This window comes from Corythoichthys intestinalis, chromosome 3, assembly GCF_030265065.1.
Source record: "Corythoichthys intestinalis isolate RoL2023-P3 chromosome 3, ASM3026506v1, whole genome shotgun sequence".
Taxonomy (NCBI): Eukaryota; Metazoa; Chordata; class Actinopteri; order Syngnathiformes; family Syngnathidae; genus Corythoichthys; species Corythoichthys intestinalis.
Genome location: NC_080397.1, coordinates 28643451 through 28656473, shown reverse-complemented (window position 1 = coordinate 28656473; position 13023 = coordinate 28643451).

Below are 13023 nucleotides of genomic sequence, written 5' to 3'. Positions count from 1 at the left end.
AAATTATTGAGAAGCACTGCAGTAATCCATGTGCTTTGTTGACATGTCTTCAGCAAACTGTTTGCGGGCTTTCTTTTGTACCGTCTTCAGAAGAGGCTTCCTCCTGGGGTGACAGCCATGCACACCAATTTGATGTAGAGTATGAGCATATGGTCTGAGCACTAACAGGCTGACAGCCCATCTCTCCAATCTCTGCAGCAATGTTGACAGCACTCCTGTAACGAGTCACATGACATTTTGGAGGGAAAATGACAAGCAGTACTCTTTTTTTTTTTTTTTTTTTTTTTTTTTTTTTAAATAAAAATAGGATACTACAATTTTCAATACTGGATTACACATAGTAAGCTGCAAACCATTACCAGTGAACATACACTCCCACATTAGATAAATTTCGCTTGAAACCTCATGGAGTCGTTTATCATTTCTTTAATAAGTGTTAAAGAAAATCTGAGCATTTTAAGAGGGGACTTACTATCCAAGTGGTCCCAAACAGCTGCTTAGTTGGCTTGTGCTTGCTCCACGTCAATGTGAAATCCCGAGGCAAGAAACAACTATAGAAAACAAGACTTTGATGTGACATTTCTTACTGCACAGCCTCTCATTGATTCCCAAATGAAACGCAATCCATCAAATCAGGCATTTGCGGGCACACACCTGAATCTGATATTTGGCCCAGCACTCGCACAAGCAGAGGCAATAATTATGACGGCATATTCTGGTGGCTTTTTCTCCCAATAACAAGTCATTTTTAATCCAATTAAGGCCCTCTAACGTGAGAGGCATAATACTGCGGCCCCTGGGACACATGAGAGAATATGCAGGACATTTATCCCGACAGTCAATATTGAATTTCTCAGCAAGCAGCTGTGCCTGCTCTCGCTGACATTCTCCACCTCTGCACAGTGATCCGTCCTGATTAAAGCGGCTTTTCTACTTCATCAACATTCATTATGTGACCCAGCCATGCATGGCCACGTGGGCCCGCAGTAAACTTACATGCTCTGCCTACTGTACTTTTGTTGGATGCTGATACAGTGTGTCACATTGTTGCTGTCAATTGGAGCTACTTTCAGAACTATTCCCTTAAAACTTTCTGGGAGTGTTGATGCCTCAATGATCATAAATGGTCATGTTTTCATGACATAGACGGAGATAGATTTCCAATCTGTTTAGACTGGGAGGGTTGACAGAAAGCCTCAAAGTCAAATTGGATTGGACTTTTTTCGTCGTCCATGGCAGCCAATAAGTGGTCTCGCCCATGTGGGGAAAAAATGATATCTTGACAATGAGTTAAATGCTATCACAATGGAAAAAAAATGAATATTGGTTTTTATATTTTTATGTAAAGAAAAAAATGAGTGAGAGCATGAATGAATATTGGGGGGAATTACTTATTGGAACATGAAATATTATTACGATACCATATTAGAAAATGCATGGACATGATCACAGTCTTGAAGTCACACAGTTAAGCCATTAAAAAACATGTTCTGGTGCAGTTTTAAAGAACTGTGGTTTATTTATAGACCAGCTGTGGCTCAATGTTGACATCTTGTGGTGGCTCGCAGAAATGACTTGGCAAAATGTTTATTCTTACCCCTCCCCAATAACGGTATCCCTTTATGAAACATTGAAATATGAAAACATTACATATTTTATTTGTTTTAGTTTAGACGTGGAAAAAACGAGGTGCTGATATTTCGGAGCCGATTGCAGTCAATAACATTTATGCAGAACTCTAAATCCTTGTCATTGAGCACCCATTGATTACGCTCTCTAATCAATGTTTATTTGCTCGGAAAAGATGAGTTAGCGCTGAAAAGAATCAGGATGATGGAAGGGACGTGTTTACATTGAGTCGAAAGATTACATGGCACACAGCCAAAACATAACGAATACCTGCAAATCCTATAATGTTCCTTAACTTTAACTTACCTGAACAAATTAGCGACTTGCCTCAATGGAGGTGGGGGGTGGGGTTGGGGGCAAAAAACAAATAAGAAGACTGGCAGCAGGAGACCTCCCCTGAAGTTGTGAGCCGGGAGTTAATTAAACCAAGACGGTGTTATCCATCGCTCTTCATTAACACACTTTGAACTAACCACATTTGGGAGGAGAGGAATGAGGATAAAAATCCATGCTGGGCTTTGCGCTCATCTCTCTCTGTCCAGCTAGTCCAAATAGGGAGGGTCGCCTCATTATGAACCCACCGCACACAAACACACACACACTTAGGAAATGATGGGTCAAGTTGCCCTGTATGTGCACCATAAGTCAACAATCATCTACCTATTTACTGCCAATGACGGTGATGGGCACCCAATTCATGTTGACTTGGCGACTGATTGCTGCCAGCGCTTCCCTGTAAAAATGGAATGGACGTCTAACGTCGTCAATGGCATTGAAACACTATCATCATCTGTGATGATCGGAATAGAATAGAATAGAATAGAATAGAATAGAATAGAATAGAATAGAATAGAATAGAATAGAATAGAATAGAATAGAATAGAATAGAATAGAATAGAATAGAAGCACCTTTTATTGTCATTATACAATTCTACAATGAATTTGGGGTCAAAAGTCAAAATCAAAAATGACTTGCAAGAATAAAAGTATCAAATCTAAATAAATATAATATGTGAATGAGGTAGTCCTATGTTCAGGCAGTGCAAATAATTGAAGTAGCAGCAGTTGACAGTGAGGGCATTGAATATTGCACATTAATATGTCACGTAAATAAGTATTGCACACAGAATATGTGTGAATAGAAGTTAAGTAGCAGCAGTTGACAGTGAGGGATTAAATATTGCACGTAGTAAGTATTGCACATAGTATATTGCATGTAAATGAATATTGGACATTAGGTGATGTGGTATTGGTGATGTGATGTGGTCTCCCAATCTACAGCGGTGCAGCTCCCGTACCAGGTAACTGTAAATAAATTATTAGACACGGTAGACCACTGTCAAAGCGTCTATTTTCCTTTAGATATCTCACAAGTTTTTATTGAACATGTAGTAATAGTAGTAACGTGTAACATTTACTCCGTTACATTTACTTGAGTAACTTTTGGAGAACACGCACTTCTAAAAGTATTTTTGCCACACAATACTTTTTACTTTTACTCGAGTAGATTTGTGAAGAAGAAACACTACTCTTAGTATGTTACTATGGACGACACAAGAATTGTTACATTTTTGCACTTTACATATTGAATTTTACTTCATTTTGGCAGAAATGCTGACAGTGGCTCTACAAATTTCACCAATGAAATATAGCAGCAATAATCACATGACTCCATTATACCAATCATACGTAACAAAACAGTCACATGACCACACTCAAGCATGCTGTTAGAATGCCGGCCTGTTTAATCATGTGGTGTCTTTAAAGCACCATAGAAATGAAACTATTTGACATACAGTCAAACATTACTGGAAAGTGTGGATTTCAACCTCTTTCCCAGTTTTTATTTGGTATCAAGTGACCACGAAAAACCAGAGATATCATTGTTTTAATTTCATGGTAGGAAATATTCTTTCTCCACTAGAGGGCATTCATGTTCTTTTGAAGGGTAAAGTTTCATTTTTCTATTTTGAATTCCATGATGTTTGTGTATTTTTGTATCAGGTCATATAGATGACATTGTTCAGAGAAAAATATATAGCTTACATTTTTTACAAAAATATCACTCTATGACCAGTTACTCACAATTAGGGCTGCAGCTATTGATTATTTTAGTAGTCGATTGATCGATGAACTTGTTAGTTCGAATAATCGAGTAATCGGATAAGAAACATAAAAAATTAGAATACCTTATCTGAGCCTCAAACGGTATAGAAAATAAACCAATAAATAATAATCTAGGTACAACAAAACAATTGGCTAACTTGCATAGTAAAAGTCAGCTAGCTTAAATGCTATAAATTACTAACGTTTTTTTTTTATTTATACAATGCAAACCATGGTTCAGACACATATTCCTACAAAAATTGGCTAAATATACCTTTAAAGTAAACTATGAATGCATGAACAAAAACATTAGCTCAAACAAAAACTCAGCTTATGTTGATCTTCACCTGGAGCAATTGGATTCAGCCATGTGAATGAGGCAGACTACAGGGCAGTGTATCCACCCAAATCAATAAAACTATAGGCAAACACTTTCAAAAGAAACCATTACAACGCCACTTTAATTAAACGAATACTCGAAGCAGCAAAATTTAATTGGAATATTTTTTTCTAGGCGAATACTCGAGTTAATCGATTAATCGTTGCAGCACTACGAACAATGTTACTCGTTAATTGAGTATTCTTTTCAATGAATACTTTTTTTTACTTGTACTTGAGTACATTTTTGGATGACCACTTTTACTTGAGTAATATTTTTTGGAAGAAACGCTACTCTTATTTGAGTAAAATTTGTGGCTAGTCTTCCTACCTCAGATGAATACTGAGCTATATTTTCTCTCAATGTAGATGAAAGCTGAACAGAAAAGCAGTTCTTCGTTTTGGCCGCAAGAGAGCAGCACAAGCTACCATTAGGATAGCTAGTTTGGCCTATATTTTATAATATTTGGGCAAGTTGTTTTGTGTATATCTCATTGATTCACCGTCAGTTATGTTTGACAGCGTTGAATAAGGGGAAGTTGGCCCATAATTGGCAACCATTGAGAGCAACAGAGGTCCAATTCCTTTGAAGTGAGAGGACAAGCAGTGACTGACCAGATTACGGTTTCATCTTTTCACTCACTTTCAGATTTTTGTGTATTTCTCTGTGTTGGATGTGTTTGAGATGATCGTTCACCCTGCTAGTTCTCCTACCTCAATCGAAGCAAATAAGTAAACTGTATTTAGCATGAACTTTCCTCTGCTCTCAACTCTAACAATGACAGCAATAAATCGACAGAGACATCTTCTACGCACAAAGGCTTGAAAAAGAACACCAATTAATTCTCATTGGCCCCCCGCGGCCTTGACTTGAAGGTAATACACCTCGAATAGGTCACTGCACACCGAGGGGAGAATGCCCCTGTCTAGAAGCCATTGTTGCTCTTTAGTGTTTCTTATTTTTGGAGCTGGCCATGTGGCATCACAGACCTTCATAAGCGCATGGGAAATGTCAACACTCATTACAGAATAATTTTAGGCTAGAAACAGTGGTTTGTGTGTGAGGGGGTGTATTTTAGATGAATGGGAGCAAGCGTGGCGACCCCAACACTCAGCTTGTCAAGTTTGACCTTTCACAATGGCTGTGTGGACTCTTACAATTAGCCTCATCTAAGTGAATTGGATGAATTAGATTAGAGCACAGCTTCTGTCTCAGTACATTCTTTTTCCTCAACGTAAAACAATATGTTGGTTCCTTAACTCATTGGCTGCCGTTGACGGCAATAGACGTTTGATCCATTTATTGTTTTTCAGTGCCGTTGATGCCGACAAACGTCAAGTAAGGGCTGTCAGCGATCAATCGGTAGGCAACTGTCAAAGCGTCTTTTTTCCTTCAGATATCTTGCTTGTTTTTATTGAACACCAGTAGTAGTAGTAGTAACGTGTTACATTTACTCTGTTACATTTACCCCAGCGACTTTCTAATGAAGTGCTTAGAGGCTGCATGCGGCAGTCAAAATGGATGGGACGGCAATTGTCATCAATCGCAGAGTGCTTTTGTTTATGAGTTTAATTAACATTTAATAAGTAGTATTAACATTTAAAAGCAGCAATCGAGTAAAATATATGTACTGTTGGAAAGTTAAGACTGTTTCTGCTGGCTAGGAGGCAGCTTTGGCCCGCCGAACCATGACCTACCAGGGCCTAATGGGAGATGGAAATGACTCTAGGCAATGGGCCCCTTATTCCACATTAGCCAGGGAGGATCGTGGAGACCATCCATTGTGTCGGCTGACAGCAGACATCTAAATAACATTCTACCCATCTGGCTGACAAGGAACAGGGACTTATTGGACCAATCAAAAGAACACAAATATATATACTTTATATATTTGTTACTATCGTTTCACCATCCCTATAGACAAGTTTTCGAGGTGCTTTCGCTTTACTTCCGCATTTCTGCTCGCGACTTCTGTTTTAGAGGTTCTCTAACCAAAACAAATATGGAGCTGGAGTGGCATCACTCATCAAAATCCGTCAAAAAAGACAATTTGGAAATCCTACATCCATCTGCCGTCATCACAACATGGGAGGACAAGATTTTCTTGAAGGCAAATGTGGACCCAAGCCGCTGCCATCACAAAGACATCTAGCCATGTTGCAGCTGTGTTAAGGAAAGTGTGTTCTTCCTATCCCAGCATTTTCATGTGTCCAGTGCTCCAAAGATACTAAAGCTAAAATCTTGCTCGTGAAATGCCTTGTATTTGATATTGTTATTATGATGGTAATTGTAATTGTTTTATATATATATATGTATGGCGGAAAACGCAGACAAGACTGAAAAAGTAGTGTCTGCTCTTTCACCCGTCTTTAAAATAAACTGCGGTATTTTAAGCCAAAAGAACTGTTGTGTTTGATAGAATGTCTATATGCAGCCATAGCAGATTCATGGCGCACTAAGCATCCAAACAATTTTTATTTTGTCCGTTTTACCCTGAAAACCCCCGTTTACAGATGTCGCGCAACCACTTTTGTTTCAACCTAGCCATAAAAAGAAGGTAATTACAGTATATTTATTATTCAAAATGTCGTTTTTAGCTTAGAATCATTAATTGATGTCTAATATTTAGTTTCGAAAAACAACTTTAAAAAATTATACACTCGCATATTTTAAACTTTTAAACAAATTACGTCACAATGAAAAATTTGGCGTCTGTAAAAAACTCACGGCTATCTACCTCATAACTATCGCTTAATTGTATTTTTGTTGTTGTTGTTATTACTGTCGCATTTTCCCCGATATGTTAGATGATAAATAATCGATCCAAACAACAACAAAATTGAAAAATAACGTTTAAAAGGGTAACTATATACAAAAGAATCTCAACCACTCCTTGTCTGCGATTTCTGCATCGCGACCCTAGTTATATCACCATGTTTCACCCATAAAATCCCCCCAAAATCCAGCTGTGGCCATTCACATCTGTTTCTTGACACTCAGTGATACATGCTACATGGAGTTTTTGGATCGAAACATGGTATGTACGCGAAAATATCTCGTTAAAATCGTGGCATCATTAATTCTGCTCTCGCCTCCACTTAGGGTTTTGCTGTTTAAAAAATTTTTTTTTTTCTAAAAATGCCCTCCTGTTCAAAATTTTTCTTCCCCCAGAAAATTGAGATTTTAAGCTTTCCAATGATGTATCACATATGCATATCGGACAATTTTGAAAGTTGGCTAAATTGGGGGTCTCAGAGCGGAACGTCAAGTCACGTGAGTGTTTTCTGCCATATATTATTTACAACAACTACTGTACTGCTGTGGCTGTAACACATGCTATCTGTTGCTAGCCTGTTGCTAATCAGTATGTGTAGGATGGCACAATTATGTTCAATCTGGCTACAATTCTGTTTTGCGTCACAGCTGAGACATCATCAGCTTTGCCAAATCTAGTTATACAATGACAAAGAAAACAAACACTACTACAACTCATACATGGGCTTCTTGCCCGGAATGCATAAATGCTCGTGTTACAAGTTTTTGTTTGTTTGTTTCCAGGTGGAAAACGCCGTTAGGCAAGGGAAGACATCTTGATGTGCCACACAGCAACACTTAATGTACGTTGATGGACATATATCAATACTGTGTGCATTCTACTTTGATGATAAAAGGCTCAACTTATGGTCCACCTTCGTTAATATTTTTCCAATAATTTTATAAATTGTGATTTATTGACCTGTTTCGCACATGCACCAATCATTTTAAATGAAACAAGTAATGGAATCATGCTGTCCAAAAGTTTTATTGAGATCAGTATCTGCAATAAAAAATAATGACATACTACTGTATTTGTGTTTTTATGCTCATGTGTGATGAACTCATAACACCATAACTATAAATAAACACATGAAAAATACCTTGTAGTATTTCTTTGTAACAACAAAATCCGTGTCAGCCCTTTTGCATTCGGCAACTGTAATATTATTTGTAATTTTGCCTCATTTCGGTCACTCAAGTGGCCCGCGTATCAATCTACACTTCATGTTAACACAGGCTGCACAGATTGTTAGAATTTTGTCCACGAACGATCAACGAAGCGATAAGAACAAACGCACAACACAGAAAGTTCTGGAGCTTCCTCTACGTCGTGCTGAATCCATTTTTGGAGATTCTGTGGGTTTCTCTGGTTTGATTCATGTTGTTCTGTCTAAACTGGAAGTCTGCAGTAGAAAATGTTTATTATTATTATTTATATTAGATATAATAAAAATAATTTCTATTATTTTCCTATTTTGTATGACTCATTTACTGTTATTTATTCATTTTACATTTGTCTGTCTGCTATATAAATAAACCTGACTTGACTTAATGCTTGAGAAAAAGGTGATGCAGAAGGGCAGCTATATTCTGACGTCACGTTCACGCGCGAAGCAGTCAACTGTCATACAATATATTGCATTCTTTCTGTTTTTTTCTCTAAATAAAGTGAATCAATCCAGTAATTGAGAGGACTGACATTTTAATTGTTACCGTTTTGGGGGTTGTCATTTTTCATTCACTTTCCACCAGACTGTTTTTAAGCACAGTACACAAACAATAATCAATGATAGGATATTATACCTTTTCACTTCATAAGGCTGACAAATATTTATTTACACCAAAGTATGTTGATCGTATATCATGGTGACGTACACTTCTGATGGGCAAAACAATGAAATACTCTTCTGCATTTCATACTATTAATTCCAGTCACATGCAACACATTTTACCAGTTTGTACCGTTTGCCAGCAATTGTCATGAGAAAGGATAATATTTAGCTGATCTGGTCATTCATGCCAGTGAAATATATAAGGACAGTCAGAACAATTAGAAGAAACTTCAAAATTAACTAGGCCTGCAAGCAGGACTAAACGGGCCCTCGCAATCTAGCGCAACTCGGACGTCACGCAACTCGGACTGTGTGCAGGTCAGGCTGGTGGCAGATCCTCCTCTCTAATTATCTCATTAGAACCTAACATGCTCGAAAGTCGCCTATTTACATTCCCACACCCAAGAGATAAAAACCCCTATTGGAGAGAGTACTACAAAAAAGGAGCCACTACTGAGCTGTGCAGCCAAGCCCTTATTCAAAACCCAAAATTAATCTTCTAACTCGGCCAATTCGACCAAGTGTGCCAAATACTGTGGCTCTATAAGCTGCCTGAGTCTCTGAAAAAAAATATTTCCTTTAAATGGCGAACAAAGGGTCGTCACGGCAACAGACAGAGACACGTGGACATGGGCCGTAAATAAGTATTTTAATAGGTCTTGAAACTACAATGACCAACCTGAAAAGAACTGAACATGTATTGGAAAAACGAGTGACTTTCTATTGCCACTAGTTGGCGCTGTAGGTTTGATGCAAATGACCCCTACAAGGCCCTTCAGGGTATGACTCTCAACAAGCACGGGAAGTTTGCCGCAGATATGTTGTATATCTGCCGAGTTATGACTGTTCAAAATTTTTGGAGAGAAAAATTATTGACAGTCATTTTCACTTTCCTGTTTGGACCCCTCCGCTTCAACGAAACTTCAATATTTTTCATCAGGCACCTGAAGACAGGTCTTAAGGCTTCCCTTATGCAGGTTTGAGGTCGATTAATTTTTTCCCTTGGAGGAGGAGTGTGTCACCGTAAAAAAGGGCATTTCCTGTTCCCACTAGGAGGCGCCAGGCACAAATGGTAAATTTTCAATCCACTCGTGCTCAGGCTGGTATACCTCACACACATGGCAGATTTAAAATAGATTGAACGTTGTATGAGGGAGTTATCAGTCATTTTCCGAATTCGGTGTTTTGGCGAAAAAATGGCCGACTTTGGCACCCCGCCCAGGTCAGGCCCGTGAATGAAAACACACCATTTTGATAACTTAAGATTTCATATGCCTCATGAACAGTCTCGCCAATTTTGAGAATGATCAAACTAATTCCCTAGGTGCCAAGGTGTAAAATGTGCACACTGTAAATCGATAAAAAATTCACATTCAATCCAAAATACCCGATTTCCTGTTGGGTTTGGAATACGCATGCAAGAGACTTTTTGGAGCAGTTTTGTACAAGGTATTGACTCTCCGAATTTCATCCATCTACGTTGAAAAAACCTAAATGGAGAGGCCTTTTTGAAAATTTCAAGGGGGCGCCACTGAGCCATTTTGTTACATTTTTTCGTAACGTTGCAAGATTATTGAACGTTATGCAAAGCCGCATGTATGTCGAAATTTTTGTGAGTTTTCGTGCATGTTCAAGCCTCCAAATGTAAACTCCTACTGTTAACCGATAAAAATTTCACATTTGATCCAAAATACCCGATTTCCTGTTGGATTTGGAAAATGGGTGCAAGAGACTTTTTGGAGCAGTTTTGCACAAGGTATCAACTCCCCAAATTTCCTCACTCTATGTTGGAAAAACCCAATAGGAAAGGCCTTTTTTAAAACTTCTTTCTGTCGCCACTAGTTGGCACTGTAGAGTTGATGCAAATGACCCCTACACGAACCTTCAGGGTATGACTCTCAACAAACACGGGAAGTTTGGCGCAGATATGTTGTATATCTGCCGAGTTATGACTGTTCAAAGTTTTTGGCGAGACAAATTGTTGACGGTCATTTTCACTTCCAGTTTGTACCTCTCCGCTTCTACAAAACCTCAATATTTTTCATTAGGCACCTGAACACATGTCTTGAGGCTCCCCTGAAACAGGTTTGAGGTCAATAGATTTTTTTCCCTTGGAGGAGGAGCCTGTCTCGTAAAGAAGGCCATTTCCTGTTCCCACTAGGGGGCGCCAAGCCTAATGGGTAAAATTTAAATGCAGTCGTGTTCAGGCTGGGATATCTCATATACTTGCTAGAAATGAAAAAGATTGAACGTTTTATCACGGAGTTTTTAATCATTTTCTGAATTTGGTGTTTTGCCCAAAAATGGCCAACTTTGGGACTACGCCCAGGCCAGACCCTTGGATGAAAACTCACCATTTTGAAAACTTAAGATCTCATATGTCTCCTGTATAGTCTGACCAATTTTGAAGACGATCCAACTATTTTCTTCAGCGACAAGGTCTCAAATGTAAATCGATAAAATTTCGCATTTGATCCAAAATTTCCGACTTCCTGTTGGATTTGGAATATAGGTGCAAGAGACTTTTTGGAGCAGTTTTACGCAATGTATCGACTCACCAAATTTCATCATTCTACGTTGAAAAAACCTAATAGGAAAGGCCTTTTTGAAAATTTCAAGGGGGCGCCACTGAGCGATTTTGTTAATTTTTTTTGTAGATTATCAAAATTTACGCAAAGTTGCATGTATGTGCAAATTTTGGTGAGTTTTCGTGCATGTTCAGGCCTCCAAACGTAAACTCCAACTGTGAACCGAAAAAATTTCACATTTGATCCAAAATATCCGATTTCCTGTCGGATTTGGAATATGGGTGCAAGAGGCTTTTTTGAACAGTTAGGCATAAGGTATCTACTCCCCAAATTTCATCGCTCTACGTTGAAAACCTGAGAGGAGAGGCCTTTTTGAAAATTTTAAGGGTCAAGGGGGCGCCACTGAGCCATTTTTAAAAAATTTTTCAAAACGACGCAAGATTATCAAATTTTACGCGAATCTGCACGTATGTGCAAATTTTGGTGACTTTTCGTGCATGTTCAGGCCTCCAAATTGGCCATTTTCATTTGCCATGAAGAAAGAATAATAATAACTAGGCCTGCAAGCAGGACTGAACGGGCCCTCGCAATCTAGCGCAACTCGGACGTCACGCAACTCGGACTGTGTGCAGGTCAGGGTGTTGGCAGATGCTCCTCTCTAATCATCTCATTAGAACATAACATGCTCGAAAGTCGCCTATTTACATTCCCACACCCAAGAGATAAAAACCCCTATTGGAGAGAGTACTACAAAAAAGGAGCCACTACTGAGCTGTGCAGCCAAGCCCTTATTCAAAACCAAAATTAATCTTCTAACTGGGCCAATTCGACGAAGTGTGCCAAATATTGTGGCTATATAAGCTGCCTGAGTCTTTGAAAAAAAATATTTCCTTTAAATGGCGAATAAAGGGTCGTCACGGCAACAGACAGAGACACGTGGACATGGGCTGTAAATAAGTATTACAATAGGTCTTCAAATTACAATGACCAACCTGAAAAGAACTGGACATGTATTGGAAAAACGAGTGACTTTCTATTGCCACTAGTTGGCGCTGTAGGGTTGATGCAAATGATCTCTACAAGGCCCTTCAGGGTATGACTCTCAACAAGCACGGGAAGTTTGGCGCAGATATGTTGTATATCTGCCGAGTTATGACTGTTCAAAGTTTTTGGAGAGAAAAATTGTTGACAGTCATTTTCACTTTCCTGTTTGGACCCCTCCGCTTCAACGAAACTTCAATATTTTTCATCAGGCACCTGAAGACAGGTCTTAAGCCTTCCCTTATGCAGGTTTGAGGTCAACAGATTTTTTTTCCTTGGAGGAGGAACCTGTCTCGTAAAAAAAGGCATTTCCTGTTCTCACTAGGGGGCGCTAGGCCTAATGGGTAATATTTCAATGCACTCGTGTTAAGGGTGGGATGTCGCACATACATGCCAGATATGAAAAAGATGGAACGTTGTGTGAAGGAACTATTAGTCATTTACTGAATTTGTCATTTTGCCGAAAAAATGGCCGACTTTGGCACCCCGCCCAGGTCAGGCCCGTGAATGAAAACACACCATTTTGATAACTTAAGATTTCATAAGCCTCATGAACAGTCTCGCCAATTTTGAGAATGATCAAACTAATTCCCTAGGTGCCAAGGTGTAAAATGTGCACACTGTAAATCGATAAAAATTTCACATTCAATCCAAAATACCCGATTTCCTGTTGGGTTTGGAATATGCATGC